The sequence below is a fragment of the Lycium barbarum genome, chromosome 1 (genome assembly GCF_019175385.1).
Source record: "Lycium barbarum isolate Lr01 chromosome 1, ASM1917538v2, whole genome shotgun sequence".
NCBI classification, from domain to species: Eukaryota; Viridiplantae; Streptophyta; class Magnoliopsida; order Solanales; family Solanaceae; genus Lycium; species Lycium barbarum.
The window spans coordinates 146,583,159-146,608,971 of record NC_083337.1 but is presented as its reverse complement, the minus strand read 5'-3'; the positions used below and the strand labels follow the sequence as shown (position 1 = coordinate 146,608,971).

At 37.6% G+C, this 25,813-nt stretch overlaps 1 long non-coding RNA gene across 1 annotated transcript; it reads right to left on the bottom strand.

The window, feature by feature from the left end:
* LOC132613740 (uncharacterized) lies at positions 1-20,685 on the bottom strand. The gene is made up of 3 exons (XR_009572095.1): positions 20,583-20,685; positions 19,627-19,701; positions 1-2,099 (listed from the first exon to the last, which is right to left on the bottom strand). It is a non-coding gene; the product is annotated as an uncharacterized LOC132613740 (long non-coding RNA).
* Between the last annotated feature and the right edge of the window lie 5,128 nt (positions 20,686-25,813).

Sequence of the window (25,813 nt, the reverse complement as noted above, 5' to 3'; positions counted from 1 at the left end):
TGTTGGATATAACATTCTTAGCTTTCTGTATGAAATAATTATTTGAAATAAGAAGAGTATCTCGGGAAAAATATGTATGTTATGCTCTTATGGAAATACCTGAATAGCGGATCTTTAACGTCCATGAGCTACCAGTGACTGGGACTGCCATCACAAAACAGACGAAGACACCAAGGTAATAATAAACCGGGCCTAATTTTCAAAGACTTCAAACAATCGAAAAAGGGTTGAGTAATTAAGACATTGACCCATGTGCCCAAAGTGATCGGAGATGTCCGAATTCATAAGCATAAAAAGGCTCCCACATATGAGCCCTGATTAAAAGATATCGGATGAAAAAGAACCGGTATAAATAGAGTCTAAAACTTCTAAGTTAAGTTGGCTCAATTTTTCGTTAAAAATGAAGTTATTAATTACTCGTCTGATAAGATGAAAATCGATAAGGACTAAAGGCAGGTATAATTCATTTTCGAAAAAAATAATGTCACAAACATTATATGATTCAAGGATCTGTTCTTAAGTGTCATATGGATAAGTATTGAAAATAATAGAAGGAGCGCAGACAAAAGAAAGCCAAAAATAAATTTTATAGCATAAAAGGCCGAAGACTCGAACTTGATTTGCAAAAATCAAAAGAAAATACCAAGGCTCCCTAAGCCTATCTAGTCCTCGAAGCAGAGTTCGAGTCTCCAGAACCGGATTCTTTGGGAATATCCTTAAAGGTTTCCCTCTCGATGGCCTTTTACACTCGAGCTGAGTGAACTGCTCCTTCATGTTTTCGACCTCGCCTTTAATAGAATCTAGATGCCGCCTCAATTGGGCAATGGTGGCCTCTAGCTCCCCGAACTTAATAATGTTAGTAGAGTTCTCACGGGTGAGCTGCCTTTTTTCCTCCTCCAAGGCGTTATTCTTCTCAGTTACGTCTGCAAAGTCATTTTTCAACCGGTGGTTCTCCTCCTTGGCCTCTCGAAGGTCAGCTCGGAGGGTCGAAGGATCGACAATCTAGCTCAGCTGTTCTTCCTTCTACTGAAAAAGAAGTTTGAACTTCTCTGTTTCCCTACTCTAGTCATCCAATTGGGCCCGTAGGTCATCCATCTCTCATTGGGCTCGAAACAAACCATCATTCTTGAGCACGACAGCCTGTGAAGGAGAAAATAAAGTTAGGAATCAATAAATGCTGAAGATTACTCTAAATAAATCAAACTCTTTGTAAGGGAAGAATATTTACCCGATTGGAAGCATGCACGCTCTCGTTAAGAAGATATTGCCACAAGAGCCCTACCATCTTTTCTTTATCGGATTCCGACACAAGAGGACGAAAATAGCTGGCTACCCCTATAGGACAGGATAAAAAGCCGCAATCTTTGGGTACAATGATGGTTGCCGACCTAGTCTTTCTCCGGTCTATGGTTGGGGCCAGGAAGACGTCTATAAGACGGGATCTCGAACCAGATTTTGTGATCCGAGTAGTACTTCTCGATACTTGTGGAATGGCTAGGTGGGCGAGACCGACCAAATCGGCAGTGATGTTTTCCTCCGAGACCTCCATCGGAGTGGTTCCTTCCGCATTAGAAGCGGCAATAGCGGGGTCCAAGCTAACTCTCGCGACCCAAGTATCGTCTTCGGGGAGATCATTTAATCCCCGAATGCTAGATGCGCTCACAGCACCTTTAGAGCTTCTCTTTCTTTTAGGACTCGCTGATGATGGTTGTCACGACCCAAATCATGGATCATGCAGGCACCCACACTAACCCTCCCTGGTGGGCGAACCCTTCAGGTAACTACCTTAATTTGATACAACGTGCGGAATAACATGTAAACACACTCTAGCAGTTTAGATATTAAACCAATGCGGAAGAAATACTTTTATTATAAGAAATTCCCAAAACCTGGTCTAGACTCGTAGAAGAGCTTCTAAGAAGTTTACAATTTGAAGTAGATAACAGATTCAAACTGGATACGACTTCTGTTTAAGGATAGAGAACAACAGAAATCTAAGGAGAGATTCTGGGTTGCAAGATCTCAAATAGCTCACCCAAACGCCTTTGACGAATGCCTCGAAACGGTCGTGAGACTCCGAACATCACCAGAAAATAACTCTACACTCCACAAGGAGTGTAGCAAGAGTAGTATGAGCACAACACAAGGCTCGTAGGTATCATAGGCCGAGAATGGTTAGTTCACGCATATAAACAAGAAGCAACTAACAAGTAAGCAGATAAGTAATCAAACACAGTCACAACTCTAGCACATATGAAAGTCTTGCAGTAACGATAGTCACAAGGGATTTCAATATCTCGGGTTATAAGACTAGGAGGAAATCTCTAAACCTCGAGCCCATCAAGCCTCTAAAATAAATACTTACAAATAACAACTCCGTAATTCACAAATCAAGAATCAATCAGAGAATGTGCCATGCAATGGCATGAATAGCAATTCAAATGGAGTGCTATGTAATGCAATGTCGTGCTATGTAAATGTTATGCAATGCAGTATTCACCTCTCACGCTCCACTCTCGTACACACATGCTATGGCAATTCCTCATAGTCATGACCCATGGGAGACCCGCGAAGTCCATGTACCACTGGTGCTCTCCGGCAGAAACCTCGGAGGCTATCAATCACTCTCAATCTCCGGCAAGGACCTCGGAGTCTCTCTGTCACTCTCAATCTCCGTCAAAGGCCTCGGAGTCTCTCAATCACTCACCTCACCATCGGGACAACATAAGAATAATATGGATGCATGTCATGCATGATATCAGTCTCAACAATATCGTCAATATGTAATCAACAAGTACAAGTCATATTATTGCCCACAGTTCTATCATCAATATTACCCTTCCCTTTCATGTGATGAGTGAGCTAGTATGTGAAAGAGATACAACTAGGTGATAATCACATCAAATAACACATGGAATATGGGATGCATGCCTCGCATGAAATCAACCTCAATAATCACCGCAATCATAGGTTCCACAGATTCATACTATGAAATGCAATTCAATATTCAATTTCTCAGTAATAACCTTCCTCTTCCATATTACGAGAGAGAGAGAGAGAGAGAGAGAGAGAGAGGATTATATCAAGTACATGATGTTGACACCCAATTTTGTCCCGCCTCTCCTCCGAAATACCTATTTACGCTTCTAATATTTTGGAAAAATTAAAAAATATATATTGTATTTTACTATAATTACTAGCCTCTTATCAATACCGGCGTTCATTTTTTCTATTACAGTCACTAGCCATCATTTTATTATTATTATTATTATTATTACTATTATTTATTACTATTATTATAATTCACAATTTTTATCATTTTGGCATTTTACCAGCTCAGGCACACGCATCGCATGTATCTTTGCATAATTAAATAATAATGTTTATTTTATTGCGGATTTTTCGAAATATTATTGCACGGCTATTGCAACGCCATTTTTTTATCTGAGCATTAAGGATTGCATATTTCATATTGAGCAATATTTTAACACAAGTTGTTTAAACAGGCCTTTTATTTAAATTTAGAAGCCAAACTATTTCGTGCACTCAGTCCGTATTGTTAATTTATCGGACTCCAAATCAAAGTCCGATTAACTCCTAATATTTTTGGGCTAGCCCATATCTTTTATCTCAATTTTTAGATCAGTCTATGTTTTAATTCACTAGCCCATCCTTTTATTACTCAGTCTAAAAATTGACCCAGTCCATAAATATGGACTGGGTCCGACCCGCACCATTTTCAAAATAAGGGAAACCTACCCTTCATTTCTTCATCTTCTTTTCTCTCCGCCTCCTCTTCCCTTTCCCAAACCCTCCTCCGCCGCACCTCCCCTTCTCTTTTTCCCCGTCGCCACCACCTCCCTCTGTCGCCACCACCTCCCTCTGTCACCACCACCGCGTCTGACACCCCACACTTTCCTGTTCCCCACTCCTTTCTTTCACCGTCATCCCCTCTTCTCCCTTCCACCCCTTCACCCACGTGACACCACTGCGACTCCCACCATGCCCTCTGTCACCACCACTTCGTCTTGTCCCCCACTCCTTTCTTTCATCGTCATCCCCACGTTACCCCACGCTTCTGCCATTCTCCGACACCCCTGTTCCCCACACCTTCCTGTTCCCCACGCTCTTCCCTCTCTCGCCCTTCAAGCAATTATAAAGAAAGGTTTTTTTTTTCGATCAAAGGAGACCCCCCGGAAAGGAAGAGGATTTTTTGGATGGAGAAAACCCCCCCAAGAACGAAGTTCTTTTTCGATTCATGAAATTCCCCAAAGCAAGTTTTCAGCCGCACAAAATCCCCAAAATATTGAGCTTGTAGTAGTGGTGATAATCCAAAATATCGAGTCAAAATATGGGAATATTTGTTTCCTGTTTTTTCGTTTGCCCTGTTTGTTGCTGTGAATTCGAGTATCGCAAGCTCTGATTTAGTAGTCTTCGAGGTAGATATCGAAACCTTCGCCTCACTTCGCTGCACCCGAAGAAGGTCAGCAACCAACCCTTTTATTTATTTATTTATTTATCCATGAATCAAGCATTTTCTGTTATGAGTCAAGTGTCTTATATGCTTTTACACGTTTTGTAGTGAGGTAGTGTGATAGCGTGGATAGATATTGTTTCAGTTGTGTTTAGACCAATTTGGTTCAGTTTTGTTTAGTTTAAGTTAGTATGTTTTACCCTTTAGCAGATAATTTGGCCCTTACTGTGTCGTTTGAGTAATGTTAGCATGTCATTAGCCGCTTTTCTAGGCCGTGTGTATGGCCATTACCTTCTCTGTTTTAGGGGTTCGTATTCTTAAATGTGTTTTGTAGTTATTTACATAGGTATGATGGTAATTGTAATATGCATTTGAAAGCACATTTAGCAAGATCAGGGATGAGTTAAGTTGGGTAAAGGCAGATGTTGATGTATGTTCATTTGAATATCGGATAATTGGGATTAGGCGAACATTTTCTAGTATATTCTCAGAGTATTATTGGTAGTATGGATTCTGTTTGGCCAAATGATTAAGTGCTAAGTATTTCAAGTCATTCACAAGCTATTTATATCATCTTGAGGGTCAAGCTTATTGCTGCCTTATAGCTTTTAAAAAAAAACTGAGAATCTCAATGTACTAGCATGTTATTGTCTTGCATTTGCCTGCTGATCTTGAAAAAATGAAGTTGTCCGTGTGCGTTTTGCCTAAGCTACTTGACATTTATCTTTTTTGACATGTCCCTAGGGTAGTCTCTATTGTGCCCTTGGTTCTAATTTCTTCCCTGTTAGCTAGATTTGCTCTGTTAGGCTGAGATTCACGCTTTGAGAATTTATGCGATCCAGATATGTGACAGTTTAATATGCTACTGCATTAGTCAGTTTTCTACATGGTTAGCTTGGGGTAGATGTTCAGTTAAATAGATAATAAGCTTAGCAAAGATTAACATAAATTTTTGCTCTTGACTTGAACCTGATGTGTCATAAAAGAGATTGTCGAGAATTTGCTTCCCTTCTTGAACCTATACTAGCATTATGTTAGGGGAGCTGCCATGTGCTTATTTAGTTTGAAGTATATGAATTAAGTTTGCCCTTGTTAGCTTTGTTTTAAGTTTTCAACTGTCTGAATACCATTAACCTTGCACATTACCTTTGATTTTGAGGTCTAGTAACTGTCTGGAATAAATAAACCACATATCCCTTTGTTTGGTCTTTGCATTATCTCTGTGACTTTGATGAACCTGTGACCACATAGCACGTTCCTGCTGATTACAAACTTCTCTGTTAAGCCCTCTACTTGGCCCGGCTCGTCTGAGTTTTCATTTGAATGAATGTTTGATGATTTGTTGTGGTTCAGCGTAATGCCTGTCTTTGTTTGTGCTGGGTCTTTCTAAATCACTTGAGTTTGCTTATTCTGTTTGATTGATTACTGATCTCAAAATGACAATTTGCCTAAGCCAATATTATGCTTGCACTCTTGTCTATGTGTAATCCTATTTAGATTGAGCTTCTAATGTGATCAATTACTGTTAACCCCATGTGCAAAATCTGCTACATTATCTTGCTTAAAATAATTTTGATGCCAACTGTCTCAGCTTATCAGATCTTCCTAAGGACAGTCTGGTATGGCCCTTAATTCTGTGTAAATATCCTGACCATTAATGGTCCTGAGTTGCTCTCTTTCTTGTGTTGATTTTGTTTCACCCATATAGTCATATTATCAGTAGTCCCTGCTTCTTTCAACTCTGCTGTGTAACACTTATAACCCTCTCTTGTTACAAGAAATATACTCAAATATACATAGTGTATATGTAATCCGTTGGTTGGGTTTAAATTTATATTCTTACGTGCTTAACCTTATTCGTTGATCGTATACTAATCCATTTTCTTTCGTTTTATGCATGACCATCGCTGCACCCGCCAAAGACTCGTTTTTCTTTCGCGCTTGGTGTTGGGCTAAAGGCCCAACATAATCTCCTCGGGTCATCTTCCATGTCCAGCCCATCCGCAGCAATGCATAAAATCTCCGCTGGGCCGCAGCCCAACAACAATACCCATAGCAGGCCATCTTAAAATGGGGCTGAGCCCATTTGTTTTAATTATCTTCCCCCTTATTTATTTTGTGAATTTAATTTGTATTATGCCACTAACCCTTTTATTTCATTATTTCGTTAGTTAGATAAATCCTAATGAATTAGTAGGTTTAGCTTTAGTAATGGGTAGTTAGTTTAAGGAAAAACTAACAATTAATTCCATAAGCTTATTCTCTTCTTTTTTTTTTTTTTTTTTTTTTTCATGTTAAAATTATTTATAACGCCTAATATTTATTTTATTTGGGACAATTGACGGCATGACTATTTATATTTTAAATAAAGGGAGTAATATTTTATTCTTACTATCATATACATTTCAACACGTCACTAATACGCAAATATGAATTCAAATATATTTTATAAATAACTCTTTAAATTTGAATCACGGTTAGTTGAAATAGCAAAAGGATACGAAAATCCACATTAGCTGTTTCGTTTTTTTACACTTGCGAACTGCTAAAGAATCAATTAATATTTCACCATTCGAGTTGTTTCAAATATTTATTAAAACACTGCATAAATCCGCATTTTCTTCTGTTTATATATATTTTGTGCAAATTTTATTTTAAATAGCATTAAAATCTTTGCAACATTTATAAGTTTATTTTAAATGCATTTGAAGTTTTCCTTTTATGCAAATTATTATATTTTCTATAAATTTCATTCTAAATAGCATTTTTATTCAGAGCCTTATCAACTTTTTATAAGTTCTATTTTAAATAGCATTTAAAGTTTCCCCCTTATATAAATTATTATATTTGCTAAATAACATTATTATATTTTCATTTAAAGCTCAATAATATTTATAAGTCTTATTTCAAAGTATTAGTATATTTTCTTTTAAAACCCCAGCAGCATTTGCAAGCCGTTTTTCTTAAAGTTTAAGCACTATATTTGCATTTTTCACTTTAATTAGTTAACCTAAGTTTGGCCGGATAACCGTAGTTAACGGATTCTAAAGGATGCCTAATCCCTTCCCTTTAGGATAATATAGAACCCTTACCTTGAATCACACTGATTAAGTAGACTATTAATGGAGGTTTAGTTAGCTTTACCTTAGTTAATAATTAGGTGCCCTAATTCACCTCAAAATCAATTAGGTGGCGACTCCTTAAAACAAAACAATTTAGGAATCTCCAATATGTTATACTCCGCTCTAACCCGGTTAAAATGGGGTGTAACAGCTTGGCGACTCCGCTGGGGACATTTAGGTTCTAACCATAACAAACTTAGGTTAATAATTAATTTGTTGGATGTTTGGTTGTTTTCTTTATGTTTGCTTTTATTGTTGCCTTATTTGTTTCTCTTATGTTTTAAGTGATTGTTTTATTATGCGAAATTTTCTATGTAATAATATGTTACTGCTTTCTTTAATTGGCATTCCGTTCATATTCCTTCCACTCCTGGAAAACTCACACATATTCACACACTTAAAACGGCTTCGCGGTTCGCGCCCGTGCACTACTAAATTACCCCTTTAGTTGGATTGGTCTAGTGGATTTAGTCGATCAGCGGTGCAGTCGACGGCCACGGACTTTCCACTCCCAAGTTGTCCGCTTGGGGGAGCCTTGCGTCATAGGAAAACAACTCTTAGTCAGCTTAAGATAGAGCTAAGCCAAAACCCTTTTAAGGACATGCACGAGCCTAGGAGGCTTAATACCCAAGGTGTATTAAGTCCATTAGTTAACCTCTTCCAAATGTTCGAGTGGGTCTATGACCCCAAGCGACAGTTATCACGTTATGTGCATTGATTTGAAGGATAAACATGTGTGTTATGTGGACCATGTGCTATTTAGGTAGAACTAACCGTTTGTGAACGCAGGTAGCCATAAATCGGTACAATGCGAACAACATGCAAGAATTAGATACAGTTTTAGCTGAGCAAAGAGAGATCTGTGTTAAAGAAGGCATCAAAACGGGAGGAGTTTTGGCTATGTCATACATTATCCAAAATCGACGAAAGATCGGTGAATATATCCAAGCAACCAAGAGGCTCAAGGATGACGAAGGACTTTTCTCATTGTTAATTAGCTTATGAAAGTCAAGTTGTAATAATTTCCTTTGTACCAAGATTTTTAAACTTTGTATGGGTCTTTAATTAATAGCACATTGGGATGATATATAATCGTATATTTTATCCTTCAAATTCGCGTTAGGCCTACCTCTGGCATAAAGAGATCCCTGCATATTAGGACGTCTTGTCAATGTTTGTGTTATAAGGCGTTTGCTTGCTTGCTAAGTGGTTTACTTAAATTTATTTGCAATATGCTTGCTTTTGAATTTATTTGCGATTATCACCTGATGCCAAGCTCATTAATTAATTTTATTTGAAGGCTCTTATTTGAATTTATTTGTGAAAAAGTTATTACTTGATATTTGCTAACATCATCTTTGTTTCAGAAGAAAAGTAAAATTCATATTTGCTTTGCCGCACAATTGCATATTGTTCATTAATTATTTTTGCATCATCCTCAAAAAAAAAAAAAAAAAAAAAAAAAAAAAACAAACTATTCCGCGGTTAGCGCACTTTAGCCACTCTAGAGCACCTTTAAGATCACTCGCATTCTTAGCATGACTCTCGACAAATTTCTAATCGTCGGAGCAAATTTCCTAATTTTCGCATACATGAACTAGCTTTGAAAATCCTAAAGTTAGCTCTTATCATTCCAACTTTATTTTAATAGGCATTCTCTTATCGTTATTCGCTTAGTTACTCAAATCTATTAGTGTCGGACAATTTGTCTCGCATCAAACTGCAAATTCTAGAGCTTTTCGCGTCCTTCTTTTACGGGTATGATCTTCGGTCTCAAACGACGGAACATTTGACCCGTTAGCTCCATGCCTCGTAGAATCCATTTTGCACTCGGTTTACGTCATGGAACTTTTACTTTCAAATTCTATCATTTTCAGCATTTATCGTTTCTTAAATTGGTAGATGTCCAAATTTATTGGTACAATCTATCAAATGGCACTTCTCGATATTTGTTCAATTTTTTGCCATCAAGTTGTTCAAGAATGACTGTTCAAGTACCTTGCTTCTGCGGAGTCTTCGCTCAGTCAAACGCGTCATTCTGGGTCGCTAAAATTTATCTTCGCGCACCTATTAATTTCAATTTCTAGCATGCAAGTCGAAGGACAATCTCACAGGCCTCTTGTCCTTGACATTTTGCAACCCGCCAGTGCTTCGTAACTCTCGGGTACATTAAATTCAACTGTCTTGCACCCGATCAATCATGATCTTCTCTAAACTAATCTCTTGCATCATTAAAAAAAAAAAAAAACTTTTACACACCAGGCGAACTACGCTTGACCTGATTCCTCGGTGGATACGTAGGCAGCCCACATAGGGACTCGGTCATATTGGGGTAGATTTTTTTTTTTCCTATTTGCATGTTACCCGAACTACGTTTGACCTGATTTCCTGTCGGATGCAGGATACGTAGGCAGCCTATATAAGGCTCGGTCTTATTTACTACAAATTTTAATATTCCCCAAACGAAGGAGCATGAAACTGGGACAATTTTGGAATGCAACCCAAGACATTTTTCAAAACATTCTAAAACTGGGGCAATTTGTTTTTAAAAAAAAATATGCTGGAATTGGTAAGAATTAACTCAGAACCAAGCTTTGGCGTTCGATATGAGTCAACCTTTCTCAAATGGCATGTTCTACTCCAATGCAGTTTTCTTTCTTCCGATTCATTCTCAACCGTCAGAGCTAAATAGCTGATGATTCATTGTCGTCCGTTCGTTCCCTTTATATGACTCAAGTCGTCTCTAATCTAGAGCCTGCTTAATTAGATCACTTAAAAAAAAAAAAATATATATATATATATATATATATATATATATATATATATATATATATATATATATATATATTGTTGATGAAGCTTTTACTTCATGCACTAACATTTTATTTTGTTTATGAAGTTTTACTTTTCTCTTTAAAAGGTTGTCTAGCATTGAACATTGTTTTGGCTGCGAATCTGCATTAAGGACGAGACTACAATGGCAGAGAGATTTGAAGCTTTCAACACTGGTATGCGTTTGGTGCAAGAACAAAACGATAGCAAGGGAAAGGTGGTTCGAAAAAATATTGTAGCCAATCTGGGAAATACCTTAAGCCTTCTTCCTAACACAACCTCAACTTCCAGCAACATTTCCTTAGCCATTTCGCCTCACTTAAATCCTACCTATACCATTCCACAAATGCCTTCGACCTACACTCCCGATCAAGTAGCGATAATTCCTAATCCTCAATTTTCCATAGCCACCACTCAATTCGAGAAAAGTAAGGAAAACGAACTGGCGATATCCCCATACAGGAGGCCTGGAAAGGAAATCAAGTCGCTTTGCCACGAAGATTTGGGAAAAGAACTCCACAATTTGAGGAAAGTCATTAATGAAGAGTTATGTTCGAGAAATTTCCAGATTTTGAAGTATGAAGATTTATGTGTGCATCCAAACGCTGAGCTTCCGTCAGGGTACAAAATACCTAAGTTCAACACTTTCAATGGGAAGGGAGATCCCGTTGCTCATTTAAAGGACTATTGCAGCAGATTAATTGGTATTGGACATATTGAAGCCATACGAATGAGATTGTTCATTCAAAGTTTATCAGGATCAGCACTCTATTGGTACACTAAACAAGATTTTAGCAAATGGCTTACGTGGGAAGATATGGCCTGCGGATTTATAAAGCAATTCGAGTTTAACACTGGAGGCGATCCGCACATAGCTGATCTGCTTAGAATAAAGAAAACGCCACATGCGTCTTTCCAAGAATATGCCATACGATGGAGGTTAGAAGCTTCAAAAATACATCCTCCATTATCCGAGAGGGAATTGATCTCAACCTTCATCCAGATTCAGGAAGACTTATATTATGATAAGTTGCTCGGAGCTTGTGCACACAACTTCTCTGATTTGATTAGGATTGGTAGAGAACTAGAAAATGCCATTCAAGAAGGGAGAATTACAGATAGCTCAGCAACACAAGCCGTTCACCAAACCTTCCAAGCGGAGGTACTAGGAAATCTGCAAAGTGAAATGAAGGAAAACCAATTTGCTTCCACGACTATGCATCAAGCGCAATGCCATAAAAGTCACCAAATTTTTCAATCTTATGCCACCATGCAATGTCTTCGTCAGCAAAACTCCCAGCAAGGCTACCAACGACGGTTTCACCAAGCACAATCAAGCTCTCAACATAAAAAGAAGAGGAAATCTTTTTGCTTCACTACTCTAAATGAACCATTGGCAAACATATTTAAGAGGTTGAGTTCTAAGGGTATTCTACAACCAAAGAAGGGATTTATACCTAAGCATCCACCGCCAAACTTTGATTTATCTAAGAGTTGTGCTTATCACTCAAACATCCAAGGACATGACATTGAAGAATGTCCAGCACTAAGATTTAAGATTCAAAGCATGATTGAAAGTGGCAAGATAAAGCTGCAGCTAGAGCCTTCAGCCGATAATATTGCAAACACAAAGACAACTGTTGTTAAGGGTGATCCATCGAAACTGGCACCAAGGCATTTGAAAAGAAAGCGTGCAACAAGTCAAGCCGACTGATAGGGACATCATCTCGACACTCGAGAATATCATCCTCCACATGCCCATCTTTAGGAATAGCCGCTATCTTGTAATCTTTTCTAGACTTTTTAAATGAACTACGGTCGACCTGATTCCTGTTAGTAGCAGGATACGTAGGCGCCCACGTTGGGTTCGGTCACAATAAATAAAAAACTCCAATTTCCCCCCCAAGTCGAACTGGAGAAATTTTGCAGACGGCTTATCCCAAGCCATATTCACATAATCAGATTTCTGCAATGGCATAGCAACGAAAAGCACAGATTCAAAGCCAAAGCTTCAATGTTCAACGCAAGGCAACCACTTTCTTTTATACTAACAAATTTCCTTTGAGTAACGCAGAACCGATTTTTAGCTACTCCTCAACGATAATGCACGGCATACGAATATTAGCATCAAGAAAACCTTACGAAATTCATGAAGCAAAGGGTGATTCAAGGATGATTCAAAATCAACACAAATTTCGAAACTCATAATTTTCTTTGAGCGCAGGAATTTTATTCATGGAAACATTTTAGCAAGGTGAAATATCACCAAGGCTTCCAGTTGCGGAAGCTGAAGTATGCTTACAGCTTTGCGGGGACTGCGCAGCGAGCGGTTTGGAATCCTCCTATAACACGCACAAATATTATTGCTTTAAATGCCCCGCACTGCATGCACTACTATTTTAAATACCACGCACTGTTGCTTTAAATTCCCCGCACTGCATGCACTATTATTTTTAATACCGCACTGCATGCACTATTATTTTTAATACCGCACTGCATGTACTATTATTTTTTAATACCACGCACTGCATATGCACTATTGCTTTAAACTCCCCGCACTGCAGGCACTACTATTTTAAATACCACGCACTGCATATGCACTATTGCTTTAAATTTCCCGCACTGCATACGCACTACTGCTTTTAAATGTCCCGCACTGCAAAAGCACCGCACCTGCATTGCATTGCATTATTACTTTCAAATGTCCCGCAAAGGCACAACATCATTGTTCGCAAACGCACAGCATTCGGGTTCTTCCACCCTAAAATAGGATGCTTGGGTTCTTCCACCCTAAAATAGGATATCGGGTTTTTCCACCCTAAAATAGGATATCGGGTTCTTCCACCCTAAAATAGGATATTGGGTTCTTCCACCCTAAAATAGGATATTGGGTTCTTCCACCCTAAAATAGGATACTTGGGTTCTTCCACCCTAAAATAGGATATTGGGTTCTTCCACCCTAAAATAGGATACTGGGGTTCTTCCACCCTAAAATAGGATATCGGGTTCTTCCACCCTAAAATAGGATATCGGGTTCTTCCACCCTAAAATAGGATATTGGGTTCTTCCACCCTAAAATAGGATGCTTGGGTTCTTCCACCCTAAAATAGGATATTGGGTTCTTCCACCCTAAAATAGGATACTCGGGTTCTTCCACCCTAAAATAGGATATCGGGTTCTTCCACCCTAAAATAGGATTTCGGGTTCTTCCACCCTAAAATAGGATATCGGCTTCTTCCACCCTAAAATAGGATATCGGGTTCTTCCACCCTAAAATAGGATGCTTGGGTTCTTCCACCCTAAAATAGGATATCGGGTTTTTCCACCCTAAAATAGGATATCGGGTTCTTCCACCCTAAAATAGGATATCGGGTTCCTCCACCCTTTAATAGGACATTTTAGGCTCGTTCGCCTATAATAGGACATTTTTGGGCTCGACCGCCTTTCATATGATGCATGGGCTACGCACCGCCCTTTGCATCATTTTCATGTGTTGCCTGGGCCATGCACCGCCCTTTGCATCATTTTCATGTGTTGCCTGGGCCATGCACCGCCCTTTAAATTTTTCGCTTAAGGCTGCCCTTTGCATCGCTCTCATATATTGCTTGGGCCATGCACCGCCCTTTAAATTTTCTGCATAAGGCTGTGCACCGCCTTTCATGTTGCATAGGCTGCGCACCGCCCTTTGTAGTTTCCGCATAAGGCTGCGCATCGCCCTTTGAAAAATTTCTGCATAAGACATCGCACCGCACCTGCCCTGTCTTATTATTATTTTCAAATGCCCTGCGTGCGCTCGCAGCCACATTTCACCGCACTTGCATCGCTTTACTTCAATATTTATTTTACTGACTATTTTTATCTAGTTTAAAGTTTCGCAGGAGTTTTAGCACAACGTGGAACTATTTCTTCGGCAGCGAACTGGGGCAATACGTCGGGAAGGATAAGCAGACTTCCCGACGAGGGTCAAAGATCTACCTCGAACACTCGGCTCCAATTTCAAATTTTCCATTCGCGTTCCAGCACACTCAATTCGACATATAATTCGACATAATTCTATCCCAATACCCAGTGTCATCATAATTCGATACTGGGACAATATTTTGCAAAGATTCGCGCCAAATCGTGACTTGCTAGCCATAAGTGTCGTAGCCATCCCAGAACTACACGCGGCCTGATTCTCGTGCAACCCGAGATATATAGGCGATTCAAAGACCAGAGTTCGGCCGTAAGTTTTCTTTACCCTTAGTCCTCCGTAATCCTTTAGCCGGGACAAAATAGGCTACTAAGTCAACGTCTTTGCCCGACAACTCTTTTCATCATTACCGGGCAAAGAGGGACAAGTTGTTGACACCCAATTTTGTCCCGCCTCTCCTCCGAAATACCTATTTACGCTTCTAATATTTTGGAAAAATTAAAAAATATATATTGTATTTTACTATAATTACTAGCCTCTTATCAATACCGGCGTTCATTTTTTCTATTACAGTCACTAGCCATCATTTTATTATTATTATTATTATTATTATTACTATTATTTATTACTATTATTATAATTCACAATTTTTATCATTTTGGCATTTTACCAGCTCAGGCACACGCATCGCATGTATATTTGCATAATTAAATAATAATGTTTATTTTATTGCGGATTTTTCGAAATATTATTGCACGGCTATTGCAACGCCATTTTTTTATCTGAGCATTAAGGATTGCATATTTCATATTGAGCAATATTCTAACACAAGTTGTTTAAACAGGCCTTTTATTTAAATTTAGAAGCCAAACTATTTCGTGCACTCAGTCCGTATTGTTAATTTATCGGACTCCAAATCAAAGTCCGATTAACTCCTAATATTTTTGGGCTAGCCCATATCTTTTATCTCAATTTTTAGATCAGTCTATGTTTTAATTCACTAGCCCATCCTTTTATTACTCAGTCTAAAAATTGACCCAGTCCATAAATATGGACTGGGTCCGACCCGCACCATTTTCAAAATAAGGGAAACCTACCCTTCATTTCTTCATCTTCTTTTCTCTCCGCCTCCTCTTCCCTTTCCCAAACCCTCCTCCGCCGCACCTCCCCTTCTCTTTTTCCCCGTCGCCACCACCTCCCTCTGTCGCCACCACCTCCCTCTGTCACCACCACCGCGTCTGACACCCCACACTTTCCTGTTCCCCACTCCTTTCTTTCACCGTCATCCCCTCTTCTCCCTTCCACCCCTTCACCCACGTGACACCACTGCGACTCCCACCATGCCCTCTGTCACCACCACTTCGTCTTGTCCCCCACTCCTTTCTTTCATCGTCATCCCCACGTTACCCCACGCTTCTGCCATTCTCCGACACCCCTGTTCCCCACACCTTCCTGTTCCCCACGCTCTTCCCTCTCTCGCCCTTCAAGCAATTATAAAGAAAGGTTTTTTTTTTCGATCAAAGGAGACCCCCCGGAAAGGAAGAGGATTTTTTGGATGGAGAAAACCCCCCCAAGAACGAAGTTCTTTTTCGATTCATGAAATTCCCCAAAGCAAGTTTTCAGCCGCACAAAATCCCCAAAATATTGAGCTTGTAGTAGTGGTGATAATCCAAAATATCGAGTCAAAATATGGGAATATTTGTTTCCTGTTTTTTCGTTTGCCCTGTTTGTTGCTGTGAATTCGAGTATCGCAAGCTCTGATTTAGTAGTCTTCGAGGTAGATATCGAAACCTTCGCCTCACTTCGCTGCACCCGAAGAAGGTCAGCAACCAACCCTTTTATTTATTTATTTATTTATCCATGAATCAAGCATTTTCTGTTATGAGTCAAGTGTCTTATATGCTTTTACACGTTTTGTAGTGAGGTAGTGTGATAGCGTGGATAGATATTGTTTCAGTTGTGTTTAGACCAATTTGGTTCAGTTTTGTTTAGTTTAAGTTAGTATGTTTTACCCTTTAGCAGATAATTTGGCCCTTACTGTGTCGTTTGAGTAATGTTAGCATGTCATTAGCCGCTTTTCTAGGCCGTGTGTATGGCCATTACCTTCTCTGTTTTAGGGGTTCGTATTCTTAAATGTGTTTTGTAGTTATTTACATAGGTATGATGGTAATTGTAATATGCATTTGAAAGCACATTTAGCAAGATCAGGGATGAGTTAAGTTGGGTAAAGGCAGATGTTGATGTATGTTCATTTGAATATCGGATAATTGGGATTAGGCGAACATTTTCTAGTATATTCTCAGAGTATTATTGGTAGTATGGATTCTGTTTGGCCAAATGATTAAGTGCTAAGTATTTCAAGTCATTCACAAGCTATTTATATCATCTTGAGGGTCAAGCTTATTGCTGCCTTATAGCTTTTAAAAAAAAACTGAGAATCTCAATGTACTAGCATGTTATTGTCTTGCATTTGCCTGCTGATCTTGAAAAAATGAAGTTGCCCGTGTGCGTTTTGCCTAAGCTACTTGACATTTATCTTTTTTGACATGTCCCTAGGGTAGTCTCTATTGTGCCCTTGGTTCTAATTTCTTCCCTGTTAGCTAGATTTGCTCTGTTAGGCTGAGATTCACGCTTTGAGAATTTATGTGATCCAGATATGTGACAGTTTAATATGCTACTGCATTAGTCAGTTTTCTACATGGTTAGCTTGGGGTAGATGTTCAGTTAAATAGATAATAAGCTTAGCAAAGATTAACATAAATTTTTGCTCTTGACTTGAACCTGATGTGTCATAAAAGAGATTGTCGAGAATTTGCTTCCCTTCTTGAACCTATACTAGCATTATGTTAGGGGAGCTGCCATGTGCTTATTTAGTTTGAAGTATATGAATTAAGTTTGCCCTTGTTAGCTTTGTTTTAAGTTTTCAACTGTCTGAATACCATTAACCTTGCACATTACCTTTGATTTTGAGGTCTAGTAACTGTCTGGAATAAATAAACCACATATCCCTTTGTTTGGTCTTTGCATTATCTCTGTGACTTTGATGAACCTGTGACCACATAGCACGTTCCTGCTGATTACAAACTTCTCTGTTAAGCCCTCTACTTGGCCCGGCTCGTCTGAGTTTTCATTTGAATGAATGTTTGATGATTTGTTGTGGTTCAGCGTAATGCCTGTCTTTGTTTGTGCTGGGTCTTTCTAAATCACTTGAGTTTGCTTATTCTGTTTGATTGATTACTGATCTCAAAATGACAATTTGCCTAAGCCAATATTATGCTTGCACTCTTGTCTATGTGTAATCCTATTTAGATTGAGCTTCTAATGTGATCAATTACTGTTAACCCCATGTGCAAAATCTGCTACATTATCTTGCTTAAAATAATTTTGATGCCAACTGTCTCAGCTTATCAGATCTTCCTAAGGACAGTCTGGTATGGCCCTTAATTCTGTGTAAATATCCTGACCATTAATGGTCCTGAGTTGCTCTCTTTCTTGTGTTGATTTTGTTTCACCCATATAGTCATATTATCAGTAGTCCCTGCTTCTTTCAACTCTGCTGTGTAACACTTATAACCCTCTCTTGTTACAAGAAATATACTCAAATATACATAGTGTATATGTAATCCGTTGGTTGGGTTTAAATTTATATTCTTACGTGCTTAACCTTATTCGTTGATCGTATACTAATCCATTTTCTTTCGTTTTATGCATGACCATCGCTGCACCCGCCAAAGACTCGTTTTTCTTTCGCGCTTGGTGTTGGGCTAAAGGCCCAACATAATCTCCTCGGGTCATCTTCCATGTCCAGCCCATCCGCAGCAATGCATAAAATCTCCGCTGGGCCGCAGCCCAACAGCAATACCCATAGCAGGCCATCTTAAAATGGGGCTGAGCCCATTTGTTTTAATTATCTTCCCCCTTATTTATTTTGTGAATTTAATTTGTATTATGCCACTAACCCTTTTATTTCATTATTTCGTTAGTTAGATAAATCCTAATGAATTAGTAGGTTTAGCTTTAGTAATGGGTAGTTAGTTTAAGGAAAAACTAACAATTAATTCCATAAGCTTATTCTCTTCTTTTTTTTTTTTTTTTTTTTCATGTTAAAATTATTTATAACGCCTAATATTTATTTTATTTGGGACAATTGACGGCATGACTATTTATATTTTAAATAAAGGGAGTAATATTTTATTCTTACTATCATATACATTTCAACACGTCACTAATACGCAAATATGAATTCAAATATATTTTATAAATAACTCTTTAAATTTGAATCACGGTTAGTTGAAATAGCAAAAGGATACGAAAATCCACATTAGCTGTTTCGTTTTTTTACACTTGCGAACTGCTAAAGAATCAATTAATATTTCACCATTCGAGTTGTTTCAAATATTTATTAAAACACTGCATAAATCCGCATTTTCTTCTGTTTATATATATTTTGTGCAAATTTTATTTTAAATAGCATTAAAATCTTTGCAACATTTATAAGTTTATTTTAAATGCATTTGAAGTTTTCCTTTTATGCAAATTATTATATTTTCTATAAATTTCATTCTAAATAGCATTTTTATTCAGAGCCTTATCAACTTTTTATAAGTTCTATTTTAAATAGCATTTAAAGTTTCCCCCTTATATAAATTATTATATTTGCTAAATAACATTATTATATTTTCATTTAAAGCTCAATAATATTTATAAGTCTTATTTCAAAGTATTAGTATATTTTCTTTTAAAACCCCAGCAGCATTTGCAAGCCGTTTTTCTTAAAGTTTAAGCACTATATTTGCATTTTTCACTTTAATTAGTTAACCTAAGTTTGGCCGGATAACCGTAGTTAACGGATTCTAAAGGATGCCTAATCCCTTCCCTTTAGGATAATATAGAACCCTTACCTTGAATCACACTGATTAAGTAGACTATTAATGGAGGTTTAGTTAGCTTTACCTTAGTTAATAATTAGGTGCCCTAATTCACCTCAAAATCAATTAGGTGGCGACTCCTTAAAACAAAACAATTTAGGAATCTCCAATATGTTATACTCCGCTCTAACCCGGTTAAAATGGGGTGTAACACATGAAATCACAACCATGGAAACAATCCCACGTAACAATATCACAATGATGGCGACAAGCCCGCATAACAGCGGACAATACCAGCCTAGATGGAATTCACCTCCACACCATGCCCGAAGGCCTATCATGCTTTCCCCGCCAATCACTACTATCTACATACGTTTCGCTAACCAGAGTCTAGACATAAAGTAAGTCGTAACCTACCTCGAAGCCGAACAAGAGCCACAAACCTTCAAGCCAACACCTTTCCTTTCCGGAGCGCTTTCGAATGATGAAAGTCTATCAAATATGTGATGTACATTAGAATACAAATATAAGGACACTCATTTTGCTGTACTTATATTCGGAACCCAAAAACTTGCCCCGAAAAGTGATCTCGAGCCCACAAGGACAAAATTGGAATTTTATTTAAAAATTATTTCCCCCATCACATAAGGGTCATATATCCAGAAAATTTGTCAATTTCATCCCTAAATGGACTCCCAAATTATAAATTCCCTTTTCTTAAGACTAGGCTTAAAACTTTCAATTACCTCGAAATCTTAACTTAGGATCAAAATCTAGCTTCCACTTCTCAAATATCATGTATTTGAAGGTGTGCATATAATCCAATATCCAAATAATCAATTTCATACCTAATATAATTAAAAATTAAAGCTGCAATTCATAATTTTAAGAGAAATTTCGCTAGTCCATAGAGAGGATGTAAGGTCGAGTGCAGCTACTGGCTCAAATGGGAAAAGGTCAAGAATGTTTTTGTCTATGCTCTATAGTGTTTACAGTTATCCTAAGACCATTAGGATTCTTTGATTTAAGATTTTGGCGTCAATGGATTAAAACCAGAGGCTAAAATACAAACAACAACCTCCACTAACGAATACATGGGAACCATTAACAATTACCTCACTCTATCAATGTTACCTAATAATTACCTATCATTACATCTTATTAGCCTCTAATCATTGAGTCATCATTATGCTACCCACTAATCTCACCAAAATTCGAAAAGCTCTATAACTGCACACGTAAAAATGGTCTCTTTGAGACTTAACTTCATCTCACCCCCTCATAATAATAATAATTATAATACTATGAAAACTAACTCAAATAATGCTGAAAATTAGCAATCAGTATACCCATATAAGGAGGTTAACTATTACCTGAAGCACTTCAACAATTCCCTCTCGAAGCCGCAACTTTCTGTCAAGCCACTCGTTTGAAATATCTAATTTTCTCTTAAACATGTGGAAACCCTACCCACTTAAACCCTTTCTTAATATTATACATGGGCCATGTAACATAGGATATTAAATTAATTATGGGCGTGACCCATTAACGACCAACTAAAATGATTGTCCAAAATAATCTTTTTACTCAACCAATATATATAAGGTAAAAATTGACCCACTTAGTAAATTACATTATTCATCAACTTATACCTTATATAAGTGCAAATAAAATTTATATGAATAAACTATTCACACATTAAATAAATAAATTCTAAAATTTACCCGTCAATTATATAACCATACCACCTATCCCCGCAAGTCAAGAATATCATTTCCAAGCTATAGAAAGGATAATTTGGGGAAAAGACTCCAAAACGCCAAAACGACCAAACGGGTCGTTACAATGGTTTTGGTGGTTTGGATGATTGGGATTTCCTTTTTTTTTTTGCCTCGTCAATGACCCGAGCAGAGATTGTAGGGTCTAACTTAGGCTCCAGTGCAACGGAAGCATCTTCTGGTTGGGGCCTAGGGATTGAGGAACCCTTTGCCAAACCTGAAAATGAATACTATCAGTTTGGAGGGAAGATGAATATAAGGAAGAACGCGAAGCAGAGGAAGAGAGAAAAATTCTTACCATGGTTTTGTACCACCCACCTATATCTTTCCATGTCCGCTGCTGGTGCGGGTGTTGATTTATAATGCTCTCCACCCAATTGTGGAAACGAGGTATTGCATCCAGAACCCAAGCAACGGTTGGCATATCTAAATAGTTAGAGGAACGGTCGAAAGCGTACGAAAACAAAAATGAGCTCTGAGAAACTTACGTTTGTCATTCCACTGCTCGAGGAAGGCATGAACGCCGCTGTTATGATATCTGCGGTTCTAACCCAAACAAAACACTCATACCAACCTCGATCTCTATTCTCGTCGATGCTGGAAAGTATGGGGTTCTTCCCATATTTGGAGAGCATAATTACTCCGCCACAAAAAACCCTCGGGCAATATAGTCAGATCAAATGGTGCAGAGTGAATTCCGCTTTCACATTGTTTGCCAGAAGCGGAGGCAAATCACGATCCTCCAAACATTTGGACCAATTTGCGCAAGGCACAGATTATAGTCCGGCACATATCGAGGATGACATGGTCTATCGGAGGGTCGAACTTAAAGGTAAAAGGGTAAGTGTAGACATTTGAATACCCCTCCTTGAAGTCGGTGACTTTATCATCATCACCGAGGATAATGACCTCTAGAGGGGGTTGTCCCAACCACAGTCAGTTCGGACTCTAGGGAGGTCTGTCGTTTTATCGACGTAGGGTAACGCCTGACGTCGTAACCTCTGTAGGCTTTTTTTTACGATCGTCTCGACAACAAACTCGTTATCAAAATGATTGTTACGCCCTATTTTGAACGGGTCCAAGATAGTTTGCAACTTCACAGTTTTCTAACTGATTTTAAAAGGGTTAGAGTCGCCACCTAATTTTTAAGGGAAATCAGGAAACCTATATATATTTGTTTGTCTACTCTATTTTAGTCCACGAAACCTATGAGATTCTAGATAAGGGTTTTATTTACCCCGAGGGGAAGGTATTAAGCATCCCTCAGAGCCTACCCGAAGACAGTCCTTAGACTTAGTTTAATTGAACACTAGAGGGGGATTATCTATCTGTTTATCATTATTATTACATGTTTTCGAAATGTTATGACTTTATGAAAAACTACACTAGGTGATAATATACTAAGTATATACAGTGTATAAAAAATGTATTTATATCAAGTATTCATAAAGAATGTATAGTAAAAAAGAATATATATAAAAGAGTATAAAGAGAATGTACCTCATAAGTATAAAAGTATATCTGTTAGTACAAAGAGTGTATATATGTTAGTGTAAAGAATGTGTAACTATATTAAGAGTATAAAAAAAAAATGTAAGACTATGTAAAAATAAATATATCAAGGATATAAAGAATGTGCGTCTATGTAATGTGCGTCTATGTATATTAAAAGAATGTATGTATATTAAACATATAAAGAACATATTTCAAGTGTAAAAGAGTGTACGTCAAACCTAAAATGTATAAAGAATTGTATAACTAGGTATATTAGTGCATAAAGAATGTAAAAATAATTTACGAATATTCTTTGGTGTAAAGATTTTATATAACGAAATTATTCAGAAAAGTGAAGTTTATTTGACTTGTTTCTACCGTTTAGTTAAAAAGAGTGTTTGTTTAATGAATATCCTATCAAAAGAATAAGGAACAAAATAATTATAAAAAATATTGGTAAAAAATAAGTATAAAAAATTGTGGATAAAAAATGAGTGAAAAATGTGTAATGCTTCTAAATAATAAAAGATTTGTAAATGGACGACTTAATATTTGCCTAGCGCCAAAATGTGGATTTAATTTAATTAAAATATGTATTAGTGTACACGAAACAATATAAAATGTAAGTTGTATTAAGAGTGTATAAAGAATATAAAATAAAGGATGGACTAGTATTTTTACCTAATCGTCAAAAGTGTGAATTTATTTAACAAAGTATTTATACCAAGTCAATTAATCTAGTTATGAAAGTATTGACGGCCTAAGTCTTGCCTAAAGCGAATGACAATTTTAAGTTTAACAAACAAGGCGACAAGTAAATAAATATATCAACCCATCATTCCAAAAATAAAGTTTCCACTATACTATGAGTTTATGTTTTGTGCAGTTATAAAAAATGCGGAAAGTAAATACAAACAGTGATTCGATTCAGTCTTCGGGTTCCTTCCGAGTGTCTTCTTCGGGATGTATCTCCGGGTACCTGTAGAAACACTTAGTAAAAGTGTTAGTAAGAGAATAAATAACTATCGAATAAATTAAAGAAATAATGAATAAACTTAAAATAAAAAACCCGTCTTTTGTACATGGGAGGCCTTGGAAATCGACGGAAATTTCTTCATCGGCCATTGGTGTGGTAGTGGTTCTTTATCAAATTTAAAGAGGACAAAACAGTTCAACTAGTAGAGGGATAGCAACCAAACGAAAATAAACTTAACCGAGCAACACAGTAGCAATATATATATATATATATATATATATATATATATATATATATATATATATATATTTTAAATACAGAGCAAAGAGCAAGATATTAGTGAACTAAAAAATGTAAAAACAGTCCAATATTCATCATAGCAACCGGAGTAATATTTTTGGAGCACAAACCAACATGAAATTAGTAACATAAATATAAAATGCATCCAAAAATTAGTGCAGCAATAGTAGCTAACAAAGACGGACTATGTTCGTCAGAAAGGTTCCACGCGACTCAAAAAATCAATCCACAAACGGTGTCAACCAGCACAAATAAGAACAATATAATAAGGGTCTCTAGGAAAGTGTCACGACGTCATACAGAAACAGCCCAACAATATCAAAACAGTCGCAATTAGTACGAGAAATGGTGAAACGATACCTAAAATGAGAACAAAACAGTGAGCAACTTAATCGTTGCTCATCGGAGAACGTGAACTAAGTCAAAGCACGATGATATATAAGCAAAATAGTGAAAAATAAGACCAGTCATCTGAGCAAAATAAACACGCCGGAGTTGCATTTTTCGGTCAGATCGGCGGTGTGGGGAAAAGCAAATGGGGAAGGCTGGCGTTGTGGTGATTTTTTGGTTGCTGGCAGAGTTATCCGCTGTGCTTGTCGGAGCGGGGTGGTGGCGCTGGTTTGGGTCGTTAATGGTGATGAAGCAGTGCGGGAAGAAGAGGGGGGAGAGGATGGTTTCGAGGTGGAGGCTAGTGGCGGTGATGTGGTGGTTCGTCGATTTCTCCTGCGTCGTGGGTTCGTCGGAGCTGGGCAGTGGGGGTGTGGTTGTTCGTTGGTGTTTTTGGGGGTTGTGGTGGTTTCGTGGTGGTCGGGGACTGAAAGAGAAGTGGAGGAGAGAGAGAGAGAAAACGTTTAGTTTTTTTTTTTTTTTAAGAAGGAGGAGTTAAAATCTAAAAAATTAAGTGTGTGGTGTGTGTAGAAGATAATTAAATCAAACCCCCCCCCCCCCCCCCCCCCCCTTCTTATAATGTAAACAAATACCTCCTTTTGTCCAAAAAATAAAAGAACTCTCCCCCTTGTCCCCTTACCCCTTTTAACCCGTGTGTAAAAATGCACTAACCAATGGATCAAGAACCCAACCTATCACCTCAAATGTCAACTTTTAAAAAGGTGACGAGACCTTGGCTTGATCGAATTCTTGCTCTGTGTTTAAGAATTAATTGCACCGATTTTCTCTGCACTGTCGGACTGTACTAAAATATAGTTAATTAATATATGTATAAATAATAACGTAAGTATAAAATTTAAATATTAATATGTAAGATATGAAAATGTATTGTTATAAAATTAAGAAACAATTATTAATTGCACAAAAATGATAGTATTACGCTGTACATGTGCAAAATAATGATTCTTGGAAAATGACAACAAATTGATGAAATTCCTAAAATATGGATAATCATCAATAAATTGTCAAAAAATGTAAAAATGTGTAAAAAATGTATTTTGCGCTCTTTAACGAATCAGGGCCCCCTAAAACGTTAATTTTAAGCACGTCGAGCCAAAATTAGGTGTCAACAATGATAGCTCGAAGGTATTGTGTCCTTAGCCTGGGGTTTGAAGGAACTGTCTTGACCGACGGCCTCGGGACTGGCCACGACCACGATATTCGAAGATGGAGAAGAAACGGAGAGAACATCGTTTGAAGTAGAGCGGGTGTTTGTTGCCATTTCGAAGCTTTGAAGATTAGTGTATGAAGTTATAAAGTTTTGAAGGTAAGAGTAGGAAGTTATAAAGTCTTGAAGACCAACGTATAAAGGAAACTAAGAAGACTAAGGAATCTCGGGTAAAATTTCTTGGAAAATCTCGAAGATTCAGAATTTTTGAAAGAAAATCTAAAGAGAAGCAAGAACAGAGCAAGAAATTCTGAGAGTAAAACAATCAAGTGGTGAAAGGTAAAGAGTGAAAAGTGAATATGATAGACCTTTTATAGAAAGGAGATAATAAATTTTGAGGCGGTTACTATTTGAAGGGCGTCCAACCAAGGGAAGACATGTGTTCGAAGTCAGAGGGACATGACCTGATATGACGTCTCATTTCTCGCTTGTTTCCGAGGG